Source organism: Balaenoptera borealis, assembly GCF_965194805.1.
Source record: "Balaenoptera borealis genome assembly, chromosome: 15".
In the NCBI taxonomy this organism is placed as follows: domain Eukaryota; kingdom Metazoa; phylum Chordata; class Mammalia; order Artiodactyla; family Balaenopteridae; genus Balaenoptera; species Balaenoptera borealis.
Genome location: NC_138871.1, coordinates 22547371 through 22568550, shown reverse-complemented (window position 1 = coordinate 22568550; position 21180 = coordinate 22547371). Strand labels below are relative to the sequence as shown.

General features: G+C 35.7%; 1 long non-coding RNA gene across 1 annotated transcript in view; it reads right to left on the bottom strand.

Annotated features, from left to right (window-relative positions):
* Positions 1-21180, bottom strand: part of LOC309611959 — a 50487-nt gene that overhangs the window by 9752 nt on the left and 19555 nt on the right. Inside the window, exon 2 of the long non-coding RNA XR_014234858.1 lies at positions 12134-12228. This is a non-coding gene — a long non-coding RNA (uncharacterized lncRNA). The remainder of the gene's footprint in view (positions 1-12133; positions 12229-21180) is intronic.

Below are 21180 nucleotides of genomic sequence, written 5' to 3'. Positions count from 1 at the left end.
CCCACTTGCCACAACTAGAGAAAACCCTAGCACAGAAACGGAGGCCCAACATAACAACCAATCAATCAATCAATAAAAAAAAAATTAAAAAATACAAAATAAATAAATAAATAAATAAAGAATGCTACAAGAGACAATGAAGGACACTTCATATTGATCAAGGGATCAATCCAAGAAGAAGATATAATAATTATAAACATATATACACCCAACATAGGAGCACCTCAATACATAAGGCAACTGCTAACAGCTATAAAAGAGGAAATCAACAGTAACACAATAATAGTAGGGGACTTTAACACCTCACTTACACCAATGGACAGATCACCCAAACAAAAAATTAATAAGGAAACACAAGCTTTAAATGACACAATAGACCAGATAGATTACATTGATATTTATAGGACATTCCCTCCAAAAAGAGCAGATTACACTTTCTTCTCAAGTGTGCACGGAACATTCTCCAGGATAGATCACATCTTGGGTCACAAATCAAGTCTCGGTAAATTTAAGAAAATTGAAGTCATATCAAGCATCTTTTCTGACCATAACACTTTGAGATTAGAAATCAATTACAGGGAAAAAAAGTAAAAAATGCAAACAAATGGAGGCTAAACAATACTTCGCTAAATAACCAAAGAGATCACTCAGGAAATCAAAGAGGAAATCAAAAATTACCTAGAGACAAATGACAATGAAAACATGACAATCCAAAACCTATGGGGTGCAGCAAAAGCAGTTCTAAGGGGGAAGTTTATAGCAATACAATCCTACCTCAACAAATAACAAACATCTCAAATAAATAACCTAAACTTACACCTAAAGGAACTAGAGAAAGAAGAACAAACAAAACCCAAAGTTAGTAGAAGGAAAGAAATCATAAAGATCAGAGCAGAAATAAATGAAATAGAAACAAAGAAGACAATAGCAAAGATCAATAAAATTAAAAGCCAGTTGTTTGAGCAGATGGACAAAATTGATAAACAATTAGCCAGACTCATCAAGATAAAGAGGGAGAGGACTCAAATTAATAAAATTAGAAATGAAAAGGAAGTTACAACAGACACAGCAGAAATACAAAGCATCCTAAGAGACTACTACAAGCAAATCTATGCCAATAAAATTGACAACCTGGAGGAAATGGACAAATTCTTAGATAGGTATAACCTTCCAAGACTGAACCAGGAAGAAACAGAAAATAAGAACAGGCCAATCACAAGTAATGAAATTGAAACTGTTATTAAAAATCTTCCAACAAACAAAGGTCCAGGACCAGATGGCTTCACAGGTGAATTCTATCAAACATTTAGAGAAGAGCTAACACCCATCCTTCTCGAACTCCTCCAAAAATTTACGGAGGAAGGAACACTCCCAAACTCATTCTATGAGGCCACCATCACCCTGATACCAAAACCAGACAAAGATATTCCAAAAAAAGAAAATTACAGACCAATATCACTGATTAATATAAATGCAAAACTTCTCAACAAAATACTAGCAAACAGAATCCAACAACACATTAAAAGGATCATACACCATGATAAAGTGGGATTTATCCCAGGGATGAAAGCATTCTTCAATATACACAAATCAATCAATGTGATACACCATATTAACAAATTGAAGAAGGAAAACCATATGATCATCTAAATAGATGCAGAAAAAGCTTTTGACAAAATTCAACACCCATTTCTGATAAAAACTCTTCAGAAAGTGGGCATAGAGGGAACCTACCTCAACATAATAAAGGCCATATATGACAAACCCACAGCAAACATAATTCTCAATGGTGAAAAACTGAAAGCATTTCCTCTAAGATCAGGAACAAGACAAGGATATCCACTCTCACCACTATTATTCAACAAAGTTTTGGAAGTCCTAGCCACAACAATCAGAGAAAAAAAAGAAATAAAAGGAATAAAAATTGGAAAAGAAGAAGTAAAACTGTCACTGTTTGCAGATGACATGATACGATACATAAAGAATCCTAAAGATGTCACCAGAAAACTACTAGACCTAATCAATGAGTTTGGTAAAGTTGCAGGATACAAAATTAATATACAGAAATCTCTTGCATTCCTATACACTAATGATGAAAAATCTGAAAGAGAAATTAAGGAAACACTCCCATTTACCATTGCAACAAAAGGAATAAAATACCTAGGAATAAACTTACCTAGGGAGACAAAAGACCTGTATGCAGAAAACTGTGACACTGCTGAAAGAAATTAAAGATGATAGAAACAGGTGGAGAGATATACCGTGTTCTTGGATTGGAAGAATCAATATTGTGAAAATGACTATACTACCCAAAGTAATCTACAGATTCAATGCAATCCCTTTCAAATTACCAATAGCATTTTTTACATAACTAGAACAAAAAATCTTAAAATTTGTATGGAGACACAAAAGACCTCGAATAGCCAAACCAGTCTTGAGGGAAAAAACGGAGCTGGAGGAATCAGAGTCCCTGGCTTCAGACTATACTACAAAACTACAGTAATCAAGACAATATGATACTGGCATAAAAACAGAAATATAGATCAATGGAACAGGATAGAAAGCCCAGAGATAAACCCATTGCACTTATGGTCATCTAATCTATGACAAAGGAGCAAGGATATACAATGGAGAAAAGACAGTCTCTTCAATAAGTGGTGCTGGGAAAACTGGACAGCTACATGTAAAAGAATGAGATTAGAACACCCCCTAACACCATACACAAAAATAAACTCAAAATGGATTAGAGACCTAAATGTAAGACCTACACTACAAAGCCCTTAGAGGAAAACATAGGAAGAACACACTTTGACATAAATCACGGCAAGATCTTTTTTGATCCACCTCCTAGAGTAATGGAAATAAAAACAAAAATAAACAAATGGGACCTAAAGAAACTTAAAAGCCTTTGCAAAGCAAAGGAAACTACCAACAAGATGAAAAGACAACCCTCAGAATGGGAGAAATATTTGGAAACGAATTAATGGACAAAGGATTAACCTCCAAAATATATAAACAGCTCATGCAGCTCAAAAATAAAAAAACAAACAACCCAATCCTAAAATGATCAGGAGACCTAAATAGATGTTTCTCCCAAGAAGACATACAGATGGCCAAGAAGCACATGAAAAGCTGATCAACATCTCTGATTATTAGAGAAATGCAAATCAAAACTGCAATGAGATATCACCTCACACAAGTTAAAACGGGCATCATCAGAAAATCTACAAACAACAAATGCTGGAGAGGGTGTGGAGAAAAAGGAACCCTCTTGCACTGTTGGTGGGAATGTAAATTGATACAGTCACTATGGAGAACAATATGGGAGTTCCTTAAAAAACTAAAAATAGAATTACCATATGACCCAGCAATCCCACTACTGAGCATATACTCAGAGAAAACCATAATTCAAAATGACTCATGCACCCCAGTGTTCACTGCAGCACTATTTACAACAGGCAGGACATGGAAGCAACCTAAATGCCCATCGACAGACAAATGGATAGAGATATGTTACATATATACAATGGAATATTACTCAGCCATAAAAAGGAAAGAAATTGAGTCATTTGTAGAGACATGGATTGATCTAGAGACTGTCATACAGAGTGAAGTAAGTCAGAAAGAGAAAAACAAATATCGTATATTAACGCATATATGTGGAACCTACAAAAATGGTACAGATGAACCGGTTAGCAGGGCAGAAACTGAGACACAAACGTACATAACAAATGTATGGACACAAAAGGGGGAAAGTGGCAGGGTGTGGTGGTGTGATGAATTGGGAGATTGGGATTGACATATATACACTAATATGTATAAAATGGATAACTAATAAAAACCTACTGTATAAAAAAATAACTAAAATAAGATTTAAAAAAAAAAGATTCTTCCTTAGTGTCTTCAGAGGGAGTGTGGTCTTGGGGATGCCTAGATTTCAGACCAGTAATAATGGCATTGAATTTCTGGACTTCAGGAGTGTAAAATAATAAATTTCTCTTGTTTTAAGCCACCAAAACAAAACAAGTATTCCTGCGCCACTTTTATTCATTTTATCTTATTCTCTTTTTAAAAGGGAGAAAAATTACTTAGTCTTTATTATAAATCCTGTATATATGTACATTATTTTCATTTTACATATAATCTAACCACAATAAAAGGTAAATGGTTAGCTCTATTCTTCATAAGACCTATTGAATAAACTCTTGAATAATTACTTTTATCTTTATCTTTCATACCTACACAAATTCTTCAAATATGAGGCCTACAGCAACTTCAAGAATTTTAAAATTTTTAATGTGATGTTTTATTCCTTGCATATTTGACGGCATTTCATTCAGCTGCATGCTATTTAAAACTGTATATAAGATTTTTTATTCCCTCATTCTCTCATCCATTCACTTATTTATCCATAAATTTGTAAAATCATATATTCAGTTGAAAATGTGCATTGAATCCCTCCTATGTGCCAAAACGTTATACTACCCATGATAGATGAAGAAATGATTAGGGTACAGACTCTGGTATGAAGAATTTCTCAGTTCTGTAGGAAAGCCTGATGTGTAAACTTTGATGTAAATGCCAGGCGACAAATTGCATAGTTGAGGTATGGCCATTGCAGTGCTTACATGAGAAGACTACCATCATCCTTTTTCTAGATTGTTAGGAGAGTACACAGGGAAAGTAAAATTTGAGCTAAAATCTGGAGGAAAAGTCCACTTGTTCTGCTGTAGTAAAAAACACATAACATAATATCTCTCCCTTAACAGATTTTTAGGTATAGAGTCCAATATTAACTCTGAAGAAAATGTTATACCAGAGATCTATAGAACTTTTCCATTCATATGACTGAAAATATATACCAGTTGAATAGCAGTTCCCACATTTTCCTATCCTTTCAGCCCCTGGCAACCACTCTTCTACTTTCTGTTTCTATGAGTTTGACTAACTTTAGATACCTTATATAAGTAGAATCACTCACTATTAGTCCTTCAATAACTGGGGTTTTTTTTTAGCATAATGTTCTGAAGGTTAACCATATTGTAGCTTATGACAGGACTTGCTTCTTTTTGTGCCAAATAATATTCCATTGTATATGCCACATTTCATTATTCATTCAACTGTTGATGGACACAAAGATTGCTATGGTGAATAATTCTGCAGTGAACATGAAAATGCAGAATCTCTTTCAATTCTGATTCAATTCTTCTGGATAAATTCCCTATAAGTGGGATTGCTGGATCATATGACAAGGGTGTGACTGGACTACCTTTGGCTAGTGTCTAGGAAGGGAAAAAAGGTCACAATATTCAGTCACACAAAGGATATTAAGCATGTGACTCATGGATTCCCCTCAACCATCTCACCAGAAAGCAAAAGTAGAGATGAGGTAGTCTAGGAAAAACCGTGGAGAAACCTCTTAGCTAATGGAGGTAAATCCCTGGGATGTACATAGAAACTCCACAATGAGGATGTTATGTCAGCAGAAATATTGACAGCTTCAAATGAAAGGGAAAAATAGAGAACAAAATTAAAGAAGGATGTTGGATTACTAAAAATCTATAGGCAGGAAATAGGTTGATAAAACTATTCAGCTGGAATCACATGCTACTTTCATGAAAATGAAGAACAAGGCAGGAGTTTGAGCCTCTGACCCAGAGGACTGAACTAAGGGTTCCATGGGAGGATTCTTGGAAACATAGGTAGGGTCACATTGAAATGGGTAAGGAAAGTAATTTCACTTTACCTATGATAGCTCCTTCCACAAGCCAACACAGCTTAGCACTGGGTGAGAATATCCAGGCATGCGAGTTTCCCTCTGGGGGAAAAGGAAGAATGGAGTGTGTCTCCAATATTCTGACTTTTCAGAGGTCTTCCTGAAGAACAGTGTTCTGTGTCTCACTTCACTTGGAGAATTGATGTTACTGGCATAGTTTGGCGACCTAGAGGCTGCCGAGAACAAAGAAAAAGAGTAGATGGCTTGCTATGGCCAGCATGGCTTGGGATTGTGAGAAGGAGAGCACCTGAATCTTCTCCTTCAAGAATGAGAGAGAAGAGTGGAACATGTGTCCAGAATTCTGGCTTTTTGGAAGGCTGTTGAGGGATGGGTCTCTGTTTTGCTTGAGTTGGGGTACTGAAGGGGAACCACTGACAATAAGGAAGAGCTGGGAGACTTGCTACTCCGTTATAAAATAGAGAACTGACAGTGCAGCAGACAACTATCAGAGGAAGCAAGAGATTAAAAATAATAATAATAACAGCAAACTTCTCTATTTGAGAAATTACATGCATAAGCCCAGAGAAGTCACATCCCTCCAGGAAAGCATCAGAGACCCCAAGAATCTCTCTGGATGATTGGTAAGGGTCTTCTCCTATAGAAACTCAGTTCATAAAGATAGGGAAAAGTGACTGATAACTTCCCATATCTAGGGAGAGATTTGGATATACAAGTCCATGAAGCTCATAGGTCACCAAACAGACTAATCCTAAAGAAAGTCATCCCAAGACACATCATGATAAAGCTGTCCAAAATCAATGACAAAGAAAGAATCTTAAGAGCAGCAAAAGCAAAGAAGCTTGTAACCTACAAGGGAATCTTCATTAGGTTATCAGCAGTTTTCTGAGCAAGAAACCTTATGGTCTAAGAGACGGTTGAAAGATATATTCAGTATACTGAAAGAAAAACTTCCAACTAAGAATACACTATCAGGTAAAGTTATCCTTCAGAAACGAAGGAGAAATAAAGGTTTTTCCACACAAACAAAAGTTGAGGGAGTTCTTCACCACTAGACCTGTGTTACAAAAAAATACTGAAAGAATTTTTCAAGCTGAAATAAAATGATGCTAATTAGTAACATGAAAATATATTAAAATCTACAACACACTGGTAAAGGTAAATAAAAAGTCAAGTTCAGAATACTCTGTTATATGGTAGTGAGTTAACCACAACTCTAGTATAAAGGTTAAAGAACAAGAGTATTGAAAATAAATGTAGCTATAATAATTTGCTAATGGAAACACAATATAAAAATATATAAATTGTGACCTCAAAAAACATAAAATTGGAGGGGGAGAAAAAGGTAGAGTTTTTGTATGCAGTCAAAGTTAAGTTGTTATCAGTATAAGATAAACTATTATAAGATGTTTAATGTCAGCCTAATGGCAACCACAAAGCAAAAACAGTAGATTTGTAAAAGATAGAGAGATAGGTATCAGAGCATACTATGGAAACATATCAATTCCAAAGGAAGGCAGCAGAGAGGAAGAAAAGAAAAGGGAACTAAAAAACAGCCAGAAAACAATAAGATGGCATTAGTAAGTTCTTACCTATTGATAATTACCCTAAAGGTAAGTGGATTGAATTATCCAATCAAAAGGCATAGAGTAGCTGATGGACAGAAAACAACATCCAAGTATATACTGCCTACAAGAGACTCATCTCAGCTTTAATGACACACAAAGACTCAAAGTGAAAAGATGGAAAAAGATATTCCATGAAAGTGGAAACCAAAAGAGAACATGTGCAGCTTAATCAGACAAAAATAGACTTTAAGCCAAAAATGGTAACTAGAGACAGAGGGTAATTATACTATGATAAAGGGGCAATTCATCAAAAACAAACAAATAAATATATATGCATCCAACTTTAAAGCAATTAAATACATTAAGCAAGTACTAACTGAAGATAGAAACAGACAGTAATACAATAATAGTAGAGAACTTGAATAACCCACTTTCGATAATGGACAGATCATTGACTCAGAAAATCAGTAAGGAAACATTGGACTTCAACCATACTAGAGACCTGATATACCTGATAGACACACACAGAGCACTGCATCCAACAGCAATAGAATATATTCTTCTGAAGCACACACAGAGCATTCTCCAGGATAGATCACATGATATGTCACAAAAAGAGACTTAGCATATTTAAGATGATTAAAATCATACTAAGTATATTTCTTAACCACAGTTAAATGAAACTAGAAATCATAACAGGAGGAAAGTTGAAAATTTCATAAATATGTGGAAATTAAACACACTCCTGAACAACCAATGGGCCAAATAAAAAATCAAAAGGTAAATCAAAAAATATCTTGAAAGAAGGGGAAATGGAAACAAAACATACCAAAGGCTTTTACAAAAAGATGCTAATTAGTAACATAAAAGGAATGATAATTAGTAACATGAAAACATATGAAAATATACAATACACTGGTAAAGGTAAGTGGAAGATCAAGTTCAGAATACTCTAATACTGTGATATGGTATTGTGTCAACCACTTAACTCTAGTATAAAGGTTAAAGTACAAGAGCTATGGGACGCTACAAATTTATAGCACTAAAGCCACTTCTACATTTTTCACTAGTTGTTACAGCAGCACCCCAATTCCAGGTATTAAAATCTGTATTAGTTTCCTGTTGACACTATAACAAAATATAGCGAAATTATTAATTTAAAACAACATGCACTTATTATCCTTCATTTCTAGGATTCATGAGTTTAAATTATGGTTTTGACAAGTTTGCATTCTTCTAGGAGGCTTCAGAAAGGAATCTATTTTCTTGCCTTTTTCAGCTTCAAGAGGTCACCTACATTTCTTGGCTCATGTATTCTTCCCCTGTCTTCAAAACACATCATTCCACATTTGGTTCCATAATTATATCTTCTTGTTCATAGTGGGAGCTTCCTCTGATTCTCTCTTATAAGGGCACTTTTGATTACTTTGAGTCTACATAATATTCCAGATTATCTCCCCATTTCAAGATCCTTAACATAATCACACCTGCACAGTTCATTTTGTCTTGTACGATATATATTCACAGCTACTGGGGAAAAGGACATAGGCATTTGTGGGGGTCCTGTGGAGTGGGGTATTATTCAGCCTACCATAGTAAGGTACGAGTAGATTCAATATTGAGAATAACAACTTTGATTACAAAGCAAATTGTGAACAAGAATTTAAAGAAAGCAACAGGGGGATGTTTTATGGTGCTATGTAAACCTTAGAAATAGAGATTATGTACAATTCAACTAAATCTGTGTCTGAGTGAGAGCCTATTTAGGATAAGTGTAATTTCTATTAGCAACTTATTTTCTGTTAATCTTCACAAAATTAGATGAAGTAATGAATATATGAGTAATAAAGGGAAAGGAACAAAATATGACACTGTGATTTTTAGCTTTTGATATTAAACAAATGTGCATCCTTTAATTAGCAGTTGAATCTTTGATTATTATGAAGTATTAAGACAGAAACTTGCTATTGAAATGAACATGTTAATGTGATAGCAAACATGGGTTATTGAAACAAGACAGGAACAAGGTTTATTGTATAAGGTATATAAGATGTAGTCATAGGAATAAGGTTGACCCAAAGGATTTTGCCCATCAGTCTGAAGCTTTCTCCTATTTTTTTTTTTTATTTAATTCACTTATGTTGCTGAGGTAACTTAATATTCTGTAAGCAATGCTTTGTTTAACCATTATGTATATTCTTGTTATTCTCATGTACACATAAGTATATGTGTATCTTTGCATATTATTGAATTCTATTAGCTTTTTAATCCTTTGTCTTCCCCCAAATTGTCACACAGTTTGTATTTAACGTTGTTCTTCCTTAATCTCAAAGTATTGTAGATGTTGAACCTGATAGAGAACAGGTACAGTAGTATCCTGGCTGCTGTATGCAGGATAGCCTTAAATATTTTGAAAGATATGAAAATTCTGATGACCCACTGCTGTATTCCATAGATTCTTAGGGTCAGCAAGGACAACACATTGCATTTTATGTATCAGAGGTGATTAAAATTACCAAATTGCCTTTGAAGTTCCCAAAGCACAAGAATACTTCTTTAGTCACTTATAGCAACTTTCCCCTACTGCCAGTTATGGCTAGTGCCATATCTAAGAATTATTTTTATCTGACTGTTGTAACTGATATTGTGAAATTGGTTGGTTAAGATGATGTTAGTTGGCTGAACTGGGAAGGGATTGTGAGATGTCTTACATCTATGAGAGGGACGTGACCCAATTTTTCCATAAATGTACTTATATTTTAGCTTATGTGTCACTTTGTCTATTTCTATAGTTATTTTTCCTGTCATACATAGTCAAGGAAATCTCCAAAAATATGCATATAAAGCTACCATCTGATTTAGTAAGTTTTGGAATTCTTAGGATATAATTATAAATTTTCAAAAACAACAGAACAATGTTGGGCTAAAGTGTACATACAATGTGTGTTTCCATGTTAGGTTCATAATGTTGAAGACTCCTAATTTCCCTCCAGTTTGGTGATAGTTCAGTCAAATAAAGTATTCTTGAATGTAGACCCATGAAGTGGAAGTTCATTTATTTGGGTGTTGCAATAAAAAGTTATGCAACATTGACTCGACTCCCTTCTTTTCTGTATTCAGTATTAATTGTGGAGTGGAGTAAATCCAACATGACCTCGTCAAGGACCCATTTCCATAGGACCACTATTATTCTTTCTGCAACATGAAAGATCTGACTGGGTGCCTCAGAATGATCAAAACCCCTCTGTAGCAAGTATCTAGTGCAGCGTGTTAAAGGGATTCTTTTAATGCTTTTTGCTATTGGAGGTGAAATGAGTGTTTACAACTACTCAGCTCCTTATATGGACTGATCGTATGGATAGTGTCACATTCAGCTATTATCCATCTCTTTTATCACATCTGTTTAGAATCCTTGTGATTTTTATTTTTGGAAAGTATTCGTTTCTTGTCATACTCTAGCAAAGTCCTTAAGTTTGCCAAATCTAAGGTGTCAGCTGCTCCTTTGCTCTCACATCATCTTACTAAGCTTTTAGGGGATCCCTTAACCTATATTTTGCTCTGTCATCACAGGATCTTTGAGGCACCTTGTACTTCTTTAACCACATTTATATGACATGAATACCCATTCTGTGATTGCATTTAAAAATAAAAAATCTTTTATAATTCCAAGGAATGGCACAAAGAAATACAGGACATATGTAGTGCAAGCAGTTAAGTCTTATATGGAAGCAACTACTGTGGATAGTACAAAGTTATCTGAAAGCTAGACCAGCATCAATACTGGTAATACTTTGTGGTCAGTTGTCCATTTGTTTAGGCACAAAATAGTTACTGGGTCCTTACAATGAAATAGAAGCTTTTTCTCCCTAGGTTGTAGACGAGTTTTTATACCCATATTATTTTTTTAAGAAACATTGTAACTCTTAGAAAAGCTGCTATTTTAATGAACTATGTGGATTCAGCTTCCAAAGAAACAAGAGAAAGGCGGAGTAAAGGAAAGAGCTATACTTAACCACATGCTTATTTGCTAAAATAAATGTGCAGTTCTCACTTCTTTCCCTGAATGGAGTCACTGGGACTACTATCATTAGACTGCTATTACAGTCCTATCATTATAGAAATAATAAGAAACAAGCTGTGGAATCTGCTTTTCTCCTCAATTTAAGGTCAATTTGGTGGTAGAAGCAGAAGTTATTTTTAGATGTGCTCCATAACTCTTACACAGTGATACCTACATAAATTTGTAAATAAACATGATATCTGGTCATTTCGAATAGCGTCTTAAGGTAAAAATAATAATTTGCATGTGGTTAACATACTTTTTCAGAGCATATAACTTAATTTTTACTGCAAACTCAATTATGATACAGTAGAAATGTGTTGAGTGTTTCTGTTTTTATAATTTACTGATTTTCTGTAATTGTGAACATCGAATATTTTAAGCATTTCTTACAGCCTAAAGTTGATTTTTCTACAATGTACCCCTTTCACATCCTGCTGGTTCTCAGACCTCTCTCCTTTGCCATCCTCCCTTCTGATTCTACAGACTGTCTTATATCTTATGGCACTATCATATGTGTTGCACAGCGCTAAAACCACATTACCAGTCCAGTATTTTCTGCTGTATGACTGCTCTTGGGTGATACAGAGGCACAGAAAATGTGCACACCTTGATGATATGCTCATCATTTACTTGAGGTCTCCAAGGGATCAAGGGTACACCTTCAGAAACATGTAAGAAGGGCTCTAGAATAAAGCCTATCATACAGAGATAAGTATTTATACACATATATTTTTAAACTAAACTCAAAATATCTTAAAATAAACTTACCATTATTCTGGTTCTTTTGTTTTTTTCTTTATCTCTGTTTCACATGTTTCAAATAAAGAGAATGACCATCTTTTTCAAATGTTACTCAGAGGCAACTAAAATGAAAATTAGCGATTAGATTTGGCAGCTGGAAAGTTTATTGGTCATCTTGAAAAGAGGAACCCAAAGACTTAGTGGGTAAAAATCTAGACTGATTAGACTGAAGTGATTTTAAAATAAAGTGGGAGATAAAGAAGTGGAGATAGCAAAAACATTTGAAAATTTGAGTAATCTTTACTGTGAAATAGGACATAACAAGAGGTCAACTGATAGAGAATCTAGGTTGAAGATTTTTTCTTTAAGATTATAAATATTACAGTCATTATTAACTGATTGAAATGAGAAAGTAGTAAGAAAAAAATAAATTGTGCTGTAGAGAGGTGTCTTAATTACAGAGGGAATGCAAGGGATTCGCCTTAATTAGGATTTAGACAATGCCATTTTAAGAGGAAGGAAAGCTGTGGATATGAGTTTAGAAAAAATAATTTTATATTTCATATATGAATGAAATCACATAGCATTTGTCTTTCTCCATCTGACTTAGCATACTGCCCTTGAGGTCCATCCACAATGTTGCAAATAGCAAGATTTCATCTTTTTTATGGCTGAGTAGTATTCCACTATATATATGTATATATACTGCATCTTCTTTATCACTTATCCTTGATGGGCATGTAGGTTGTTTTCATATATTGGCTATTGTAGATAATGTCTCAGTGAACATAGAGATGTATATATCTCTTCAAATTAGTGTTTTCATATTCTTTGAATAAATACCCAGAAGTGGGATAGCTGGATATGGTAATTCTATTCTTAATTTTTTAAAGAAATCTTCATACTGTCCTCCACAGTAGCTGCACCAAAGGAACAAAAAACAAAATAAATGAACAAACCAAGCCAAACAAATATATAGATACAGAGAAAGGAGTAGTAGATACCAGAGGGGAAGGTGTGTTGGTGTGGGAAGCTAAAATGGGTAAGGAGATCAACTGTGTGGTGACGGATGGAAACTAAACTTTTGGTGGTGAGCATGCTGTAGAGTATACAGAAGTAGAAATATAATGTTGTATGCATGAAACTTATATAACTTTATTAAACAATGTTACCTCAATAAAAATCATCCTCAACTTCTTAATTAAAAAAGAAAAAATGAATTTTAGAGGGTTTTGTATAGGAAGATGATGATAAGGAAGAAAGGAAATGAACAAGGGCAATGGACTGTGAAAAAATGGTAGATGGATGGGTTCAAAGCTACAATAGAATGACATATTAATGTAATGGAGTTACTAAAGGAAGGGTAATGAGATTTTAGAGATGATCCCACATTTGAAATGCTTAGGTCAAGAGGATGTGTGGCTAAAGAAAAGGGCAGATCATTGAAAATGAGTAACTCAGGAAACTTAGGGGTGAGGCTGATGATAGACTGTGTAAAAAAGATGGTAAGAGAAGTAAAGGAGTGAAAGACAATGATTTGGTACTAATAATCATCCCTTTATAAAAGAGAATGACCTGGTTGACAACTGCATCATAAAAGTAGATGATTTTTAGGAATGGGAAGGAAGACGTCATCTGGAATGAGTAGAGCAACTGCTCTAATTCTAGACTAAGTCTTAGATCTTAGTCATATTTGGGGTATAGGTGAAAAAGTAATTATTTTCTTGAGAATGCCATAATAAACACTGTAGTAAAAGGAAAGCAAACTTTCAGACATGGGGGTAAAGATGTTGTAAGTTATTCTGATCATGAATTACAAGTTGGAATATTTGGGGGATCATAAAAGTACAGAGATGGAGTCAGATGATAAACTGTAAAGAGCCATAGGTGAAAAGAGTCTGGATGATAAAGTAGAAGCCAGGAGGATTATTCTTCTTGAGGAGATTGAGATAATCAGAAATGTATTTTGTGATGCTCTTAGTTATTCTAGCGTTTCTTGAGTGCTGTGAATAGTTAATGATAATTGTAGCCTGTTTACCTTTGTCAGTTTATAGTAATGTTTTTGGCAGTGCCGAGGGTATTAATGGCATTTGCTTTGTCTGTTTTTGCTTCCCTCTTTCCCAAATGGCAAGACTCTATCTGCCCCTTCTCAGGCTGAAATGAGGAAAGGGGAGAGATGTAAAGCAATACATTTCTTTCATTCATGCTCTTGTAAATTGGCTTCTTCATATTCTCTGGGTGAAGAAGATTTTTCTTGTTGTTTTGTTGTTTCAAAGATTTATTGATGATATATGGTGAAATTCTTTTATTGCCTTCTCTCTTTATTTTAATTGAAATTTTTATTGAGATAATTGTAGATTCACAGGCAGTTGTAAGAAATAATACAGAGACTCCATATATTATTTACCCAGTTTCCCCCAATGGTAGCATCTTACAAAATAGAGTACAATATCACAACCAGGACATTGACATTTGTGCAATCCACTGACATTATCCAGCTTTTCCCAGTTTTACTTGTACTCATTTGTGTGTGGGTGCATGTGTGTACTAAGTTCTATTGTATTAAGCTGTATAAGATGCATACATATATCATATTAATATAAGAAAATTTGCATTAATTATATTAAGATCTATACAATGTTATCACCTGTGTTAATTTGCTTATCTCCCACGACAGTCCAGATGCTGAACAGTTCCAACATCATGAGGATACTTTGTGTTGCCTGTTATAACAAATACTTCTCTCCCACATCACTCCCCATTCTTAACCCCTGGCAACCTCTAATCTGTTCTAAAATTTCTAAATTTAAAAAAATTTGTCATTTCAAGAATATTGTATAAATAGAATACATTCACTATGAAACTTTTGAGGCTGGCATTTTTTACTCAGTACGATTCCCTGCAGATTGATCCAAGTTTTTGCATGTATCAGTAGTTTGAGCCTTTGTATTGTTAAGTAGTATTATCCAATGGTATAGATATACCAGATGCCTAAGTCTTTTTTAGTTTCATTTTTAATTTTTATTTATTCATTTTTATTCATTTTTTATATGCTTAATTAGTTTTAGTATTCTATATGGTCCAGCAATCCCACTCCTGGATATACATCCAGAGAAAACCATAGTTCAAAAAGATAAATGCCCCCAAATGTTCATTGCAGCACTATTTACAATAGCCAAGACATGGAAGCAACATAAATATCCATCGATGTAGGAATGGATAAAGAAGATGTGGTACATATATACAATGGAACAAAAATGGCATAAAAAAGAACAAAATAATTCCATTTGCAGCAAAATGGATGGACCTAGAGATTTTCATACTGAATGAAGTAAGTCAGACAGAGAAAGACAAATATCACGTGATATTGCTTATATTTGGAATCTAAAAAATGGGTACAAATGAACTTATCTACAAAACAGAAATAGAGTTACAGATGTAGAAAACAAACTTACACTTACCAGGTTGTAAGGGAGGAGGGATAAATTGGGAGAATGGGATTGACATATACACACTACTAAATATAAAATAGATAGCTAATAAGGACCTACTGTATAGGACAGAGAACTCTACTCAGTACTCTGTAATGACCTATATGGGAAAGAATCTTAAAATGAGTGGATATATGTATATGTATAACTGAATCACTTTGCTGTACACCTGAAACTAACACAACATTGTAAATCAACTATACTCCAATAAAATTTTTTAAAAAATAGAAGATTGTTAATAGAATGCTTTCTTGGATTCTTTGGAAACATTGTTACCCTCCTACAGTTACCCTTCCATAATTCCCTTCACCTGAGTTAACATACTTCATTGTATTGGTGGCTCACTCCATACTCTGCCTATCAGTACACATCTAGATTCTCCTCTAATAAGGCCTATTTGTCCCTCTCTCCAGTCCTTTTGTTCACAATTCAATGTAACCACACACTTTGTTGCTAGGAGCGCAACTTAATTGTAACATAGTAGCCAGTTGTTCCTCTTCCTCATTGCCAAATAGATTGTTCAATTCTCATCCTCTAGATGAGATGTTATTCCAGTCTTGCCAGACAGGAATAACATTAAAGTTTACCACTTCTTTCACTTTCAGTAAACTCATTTTACTATCACTGGATTTTCCACTTGAAGTACCCTCAGTGGGTACTTCAGGTGGTGGGAGACTGGAACCCCATCCTACATAGATATACTTTCCCGTTGGGAACAGTGTAATCCACAGTACAATAACAACTTTCTGCAAAGAAATTCCCTTCAAACACACTTATCTTCCAACAACCTGACCTTATTATATCCTCAGTGTTGCTAGTGGATTCTATAGTCATATAACACATTACAAAACAAAACAGAACAAAAACAAGCAAAACATTTCTGAAGTCTGCCTATGATCTAACACCCTTTTTTCATATGTGATATCTGTTATATCTCCGTGTTTTGGCTAAACTTTAATTTTAGGTCCCCTAGTTCCTTCCTCTTTCATTCTTAAAGTAGCAATTGGTAATAGCAGAACCCCATTGGAATTCTAAATCTGTCATATAGAATGCAGCCCTGTGACAGGTTATCAAGCCCAGTTGGGGTACAATAAGAATAGTGTAAATAAAAGGTACAAATACTAATCCAAAAATGATGATGGGGTGGCATCAGAATTAAGAAAGTGAAATATGGAGGTTGTAGATCTCAGAATTTCTCATACATTTTCTGCTGCTAAAATTTTGGTTCTCCCCTCATAATATTATATTCTCAAGAGTAGCTTCCTTTCTTGTTCCAGTAGTAAATGCTTCTCATCCCTTGTATCATTTTTAATATTCTAAAAAATGTCTAGCTTTGGAGAAACTTGAAAATTATTCTTTTTTTTATTTTTAGGATTTTAATTTTTAAATCTTAATACTTGTTCTTAAATTTCCATATACTCTACCTATTTATTTTGAACATTTCATCTCATGGATATAGAACACTAGTATTTTATGTCATTTATTTTAACTTATATCCATTGTCATAGTAAGGGGAAGGCAAGAAGGGGAACCTGTGGCAGGAATCAGTCTTATCTCACTGTGCATCTATTTGTCTAAGCAGGGTGCTCAAAGTGTTTGTGGGAATGTGGAGGCATTAGGAAATTATAAAGTTTAAAAAATTTACAATGCAGAGATGCAAGTTTCTACAGAAATTCATAAGCATAATGGACTGGTTCAGCTTCAAATTCATGGTCAAAATTCCTAAACCTGGCAGTCCAGTGGGTTTCCTGGCCAACTTATGGTTACTCTTCACAATGGTCATTTTGTTTTCGTTTCACATCTATCCTCCACTTTTTCTCCTTATCACCTCTTAAAATAAAAGAATCATCCTCTTTCTAGCTAAGAGTAATCATTTCTCCATCATTTAAGATATGGATTATGTAATCTTTTGCTTGTTTTTCCTCTACGTTTCAACATGGCCAGTTACACTGGTTTTAAAACATTCTTATTCAAACAAAACAACTTCATTCCAGTGATTATCTCCATCCAGTTACACACCTGTCTCTTTTAGCCACGATACATAAAAAAACTTTATCAATATTATAACTTTATTTTCTTATTTTCACTCACTTTTTGGCCCACCATGACCTCTGGTGCATCAATTTTTTGAATAAGATGTTTCTAAAGTCAACAATCACCAAGACTTGTATTTAGGAATAAAATACTACTATGTCCATAGCAGTTGTTAAAATAACAACTCTGAGACATGTGCTCTGAGACATGTTCCCATCCAGTCTTCTACCCCACTTACTCATCAGCAACAGCTTCACCTTATGTACCCTTTTGCCAAACTCTCCAAGAACTTGTAACTAAAAATTCCTGTCATGAAAGGGGTCCTCAGGGACCTTCTTTAGCTTTGCAACAAAGCACCTGGTCAGTCATTGTTGATGTTGTATAATTGTTAATTATTTGAAGTGTCTTTTCTGTCAATGACTTTCATTTCATAAGTGCAAAATATGTTTTTCAATTCATAAGTTTTTTGATTTACAGAAACATAATTCTCATGGTTCCTTTCTTGAAAATATATTTTTTCCTTGAGGACGTGATACAGTATGTTCCTAATTTTCACTTTATATCATTGTTTCTTCTCTTTTTACTTTCAAGGTTTAACTTTTTTTAAAACCTTATAAGCCCTGCTGGCACCAGCAGGCTCATGCTCTTCACCATCACCACCTTCACCCCCACCCACCTGGATGGGCAAGTGTGCTGTGGGGCAGCCTCAGGAGCAGGCACTGGTGGGAGGAAGACTCACAGAGGTGGGGCTGAAACCACAGCTGAGCCCCAGGGCCAGCAACTAAGGAAGAAGAGCTGAAATCTCTCCTCGCAGCTGCAGGAACCATGGATTTATGCCCCCCCACTGCCAGCTTTGTAAACTCAGCACCTGTGAACATCTGAATGGAAGAATACTCCCATTGCTGAGACGGGTGTAGCTTTAGCAGCTGTGGGCTTTGTGAGCATGTACATGAGGGGATTGGACCAGACCAGAATCTGAGCTGCCTCCATAGCTCCTACAGCAGGTCCAGGTCCATGATGACTGCAGTCCTGGGACCTGATTTCAGTGGATCTGTGCTGATGGCCTGTTGAAAATAATGCCTAAGAGACACCAAGGCCAATTGCTGGCATACCCACAGTTAGGGTGGGACTGAGAGCAATTCCAACAGCAGTGTAAATTGTGAGCCAGCACAATGGATGAAAAGTGATCCAACAGAGTACACTCACAGATGAATAGCTCTAGAGGAGGAAAACTGAGTGGCTTCTCTCCCACTAGGTGTACTCCAATACCATCTACCTCACACCTCACACAGCTCAGAAACAGACCTGAGACCTCTACTTCAACAACTAGGGGACAGACCCTGCCCATGATAGGACAGTAACAACCACAGAGCAAAGGGGAGGTCCCACTTAATATCCAATGCAGGCTCACATCACATGAGTCACACCTCCTATCAAGGGGATAACAGACAATGTACACTGAGGAAAGAGGTGGCAGACATCCATACTAAAAACAGCCCTCACACCAAAAAATATTAAAAACACAAAGACTATACAGGGACTTTCCCACATAAAAATAGCCCTCCAAAACAGTCTGAGGGTCAGGCACCTGGACGAAAAACCCCCAGAGCATGTGACTTTGAAAGCCAGTGGGTCCTGAGTGCAGGATCTCCACACGGCTGGGAGAAACAGAGACTCCACTCTCGGAGGGTGCACACAAGTCCTCACGTGTGCTGATACAGCACAAAGCAATACCTCCATAGGAACTAGGGCTAGATCTAACTAGGGGTCTGGGAAGTGCTCCTGAGGAGGTGGGGGATGGCTGTAGCTCACTATGGGGGCAAGGGCACTGATGGTGGAGGCCCAAGAGAATATTAAATGGCATGAGCTCTCCTGGAGGACCCCAGTTTGGCACCAAAAGCCAGCCACTCCCAACAGCCTACAAGCTCTAGAGCTGGAATACCTCAGGCCAAACAATGAGTAAGACAGGAACACAGCCCCACCCATCACTGGATAGGCTGGTTAAAGTTGTACTGAGCTCACAGTTACCTCACACCACACTGCTTGACACAGCCCTACCCATCAGAGGGACAAGACACAGATTCACCCACCAGAGGGCAGGCACTATTCCCTCCCACCAGTAAACAAGCCCCTGGGCCAACTTCGCCCACCACGGGGCAGACACCAGAAGCAAGAGGAACTACAGTCCTACAGGCTATGGAAAGGAGACCACAAACACAGAAAGGTAGACAAAATGAGACAACAGAGTAATACATTGCAAATGAAGGAACAAGGTTAAAACCCCACAAGAACAACTAAATGAAGAGGAGATAGGCAATCTACCTGAAAAAGAATTCAGAGTAATGACAGTAAAGGTGATCCAAAATCACGGAAAAAGAATGGAGGCACAGATTGAGAGGATATAAGAAATGTTTAACAGGGAGCTAGAAGATTTAAAGAACAAACAGAGATGAACAATACAGTAACTGAAATGAAAAATACACTAGAAGGAATCAATAGCAGAATAACTGAGGCAGAAGAACAAATAAGGGATCTGGAAGACAAATTGGTGGAAATCACTGCAGCAGAACAGAATAAAGAAAAAGAATGAAAAAATTAGGACAGTCTCGGAGACATTTGGACATTAAAGGCACCAATATTCGCAATATAGGGGTCCCAGAAGGAGAGGAGAAAAAGAAGGCACTGAGAAAATATGTGAAGAGATTACAGCTGTAAACTTTCCTAACATCAGAAAGGAAACACTCACTCAAGTCCAGGAAGCACAGAGAGTCTCATACAGGATAAACCCTAGGAGGAACATGACAAGACACATATTAATCAAACTAAAAAAATTATAAGAAAATAAATTATTATTGTGTTGGCCAAAAATTTCGTTCAGATTTTTCCATAACATCTTACAGAAATACCCAAATGAACTTTTTGGCCAAACCAATAAAAGCAATAAGAGAAAAATAACAAAAAATATACAAGTGAATCCCCATAAGATTATCAGCTGATTCTTTAGCAGAAACTCCGCCGACCAGAAGGGAGTGGCACAATATATTTAAAGTAATGAAATGGAAAACCTACAACCAAGAATACTCTAACTGGCAAAGCTCTCATTCAGATATGACAGAGAAATCAAAAGCTTTACAAACAAATAAAAGCTAAGAGAATTCCACACTACCAAACCAGCTCTACAACAAAAGCTAAATGAACTTCTCTAGGTGGGAAAGAGACCAGTAACTTAAAGCAACCTTGTACATATATAGGTTGCCACATCAAAACCTAATTGGAACAGCAAACCAAAAACTACAATAGTTATACAAACAAAAAAGAAAAAGCAACCCAAACACAATACCAAAGATAGTCACCAAAACACAAGAGAAGAGAACAGAAGAGGAAGGGAAGAAAAAAGACCTAAAAAAACAAATCCTAAACAATTAAGAAAATGTCAGTAGGAACATACATATCAGTAATTACTTTAAATGTAAATGGATTAAATGCTCCAGTCAAAAGACATAAACTGGCTGAATGGATACAAAAAAAAAAAAAAAAAAAAGACCTGTA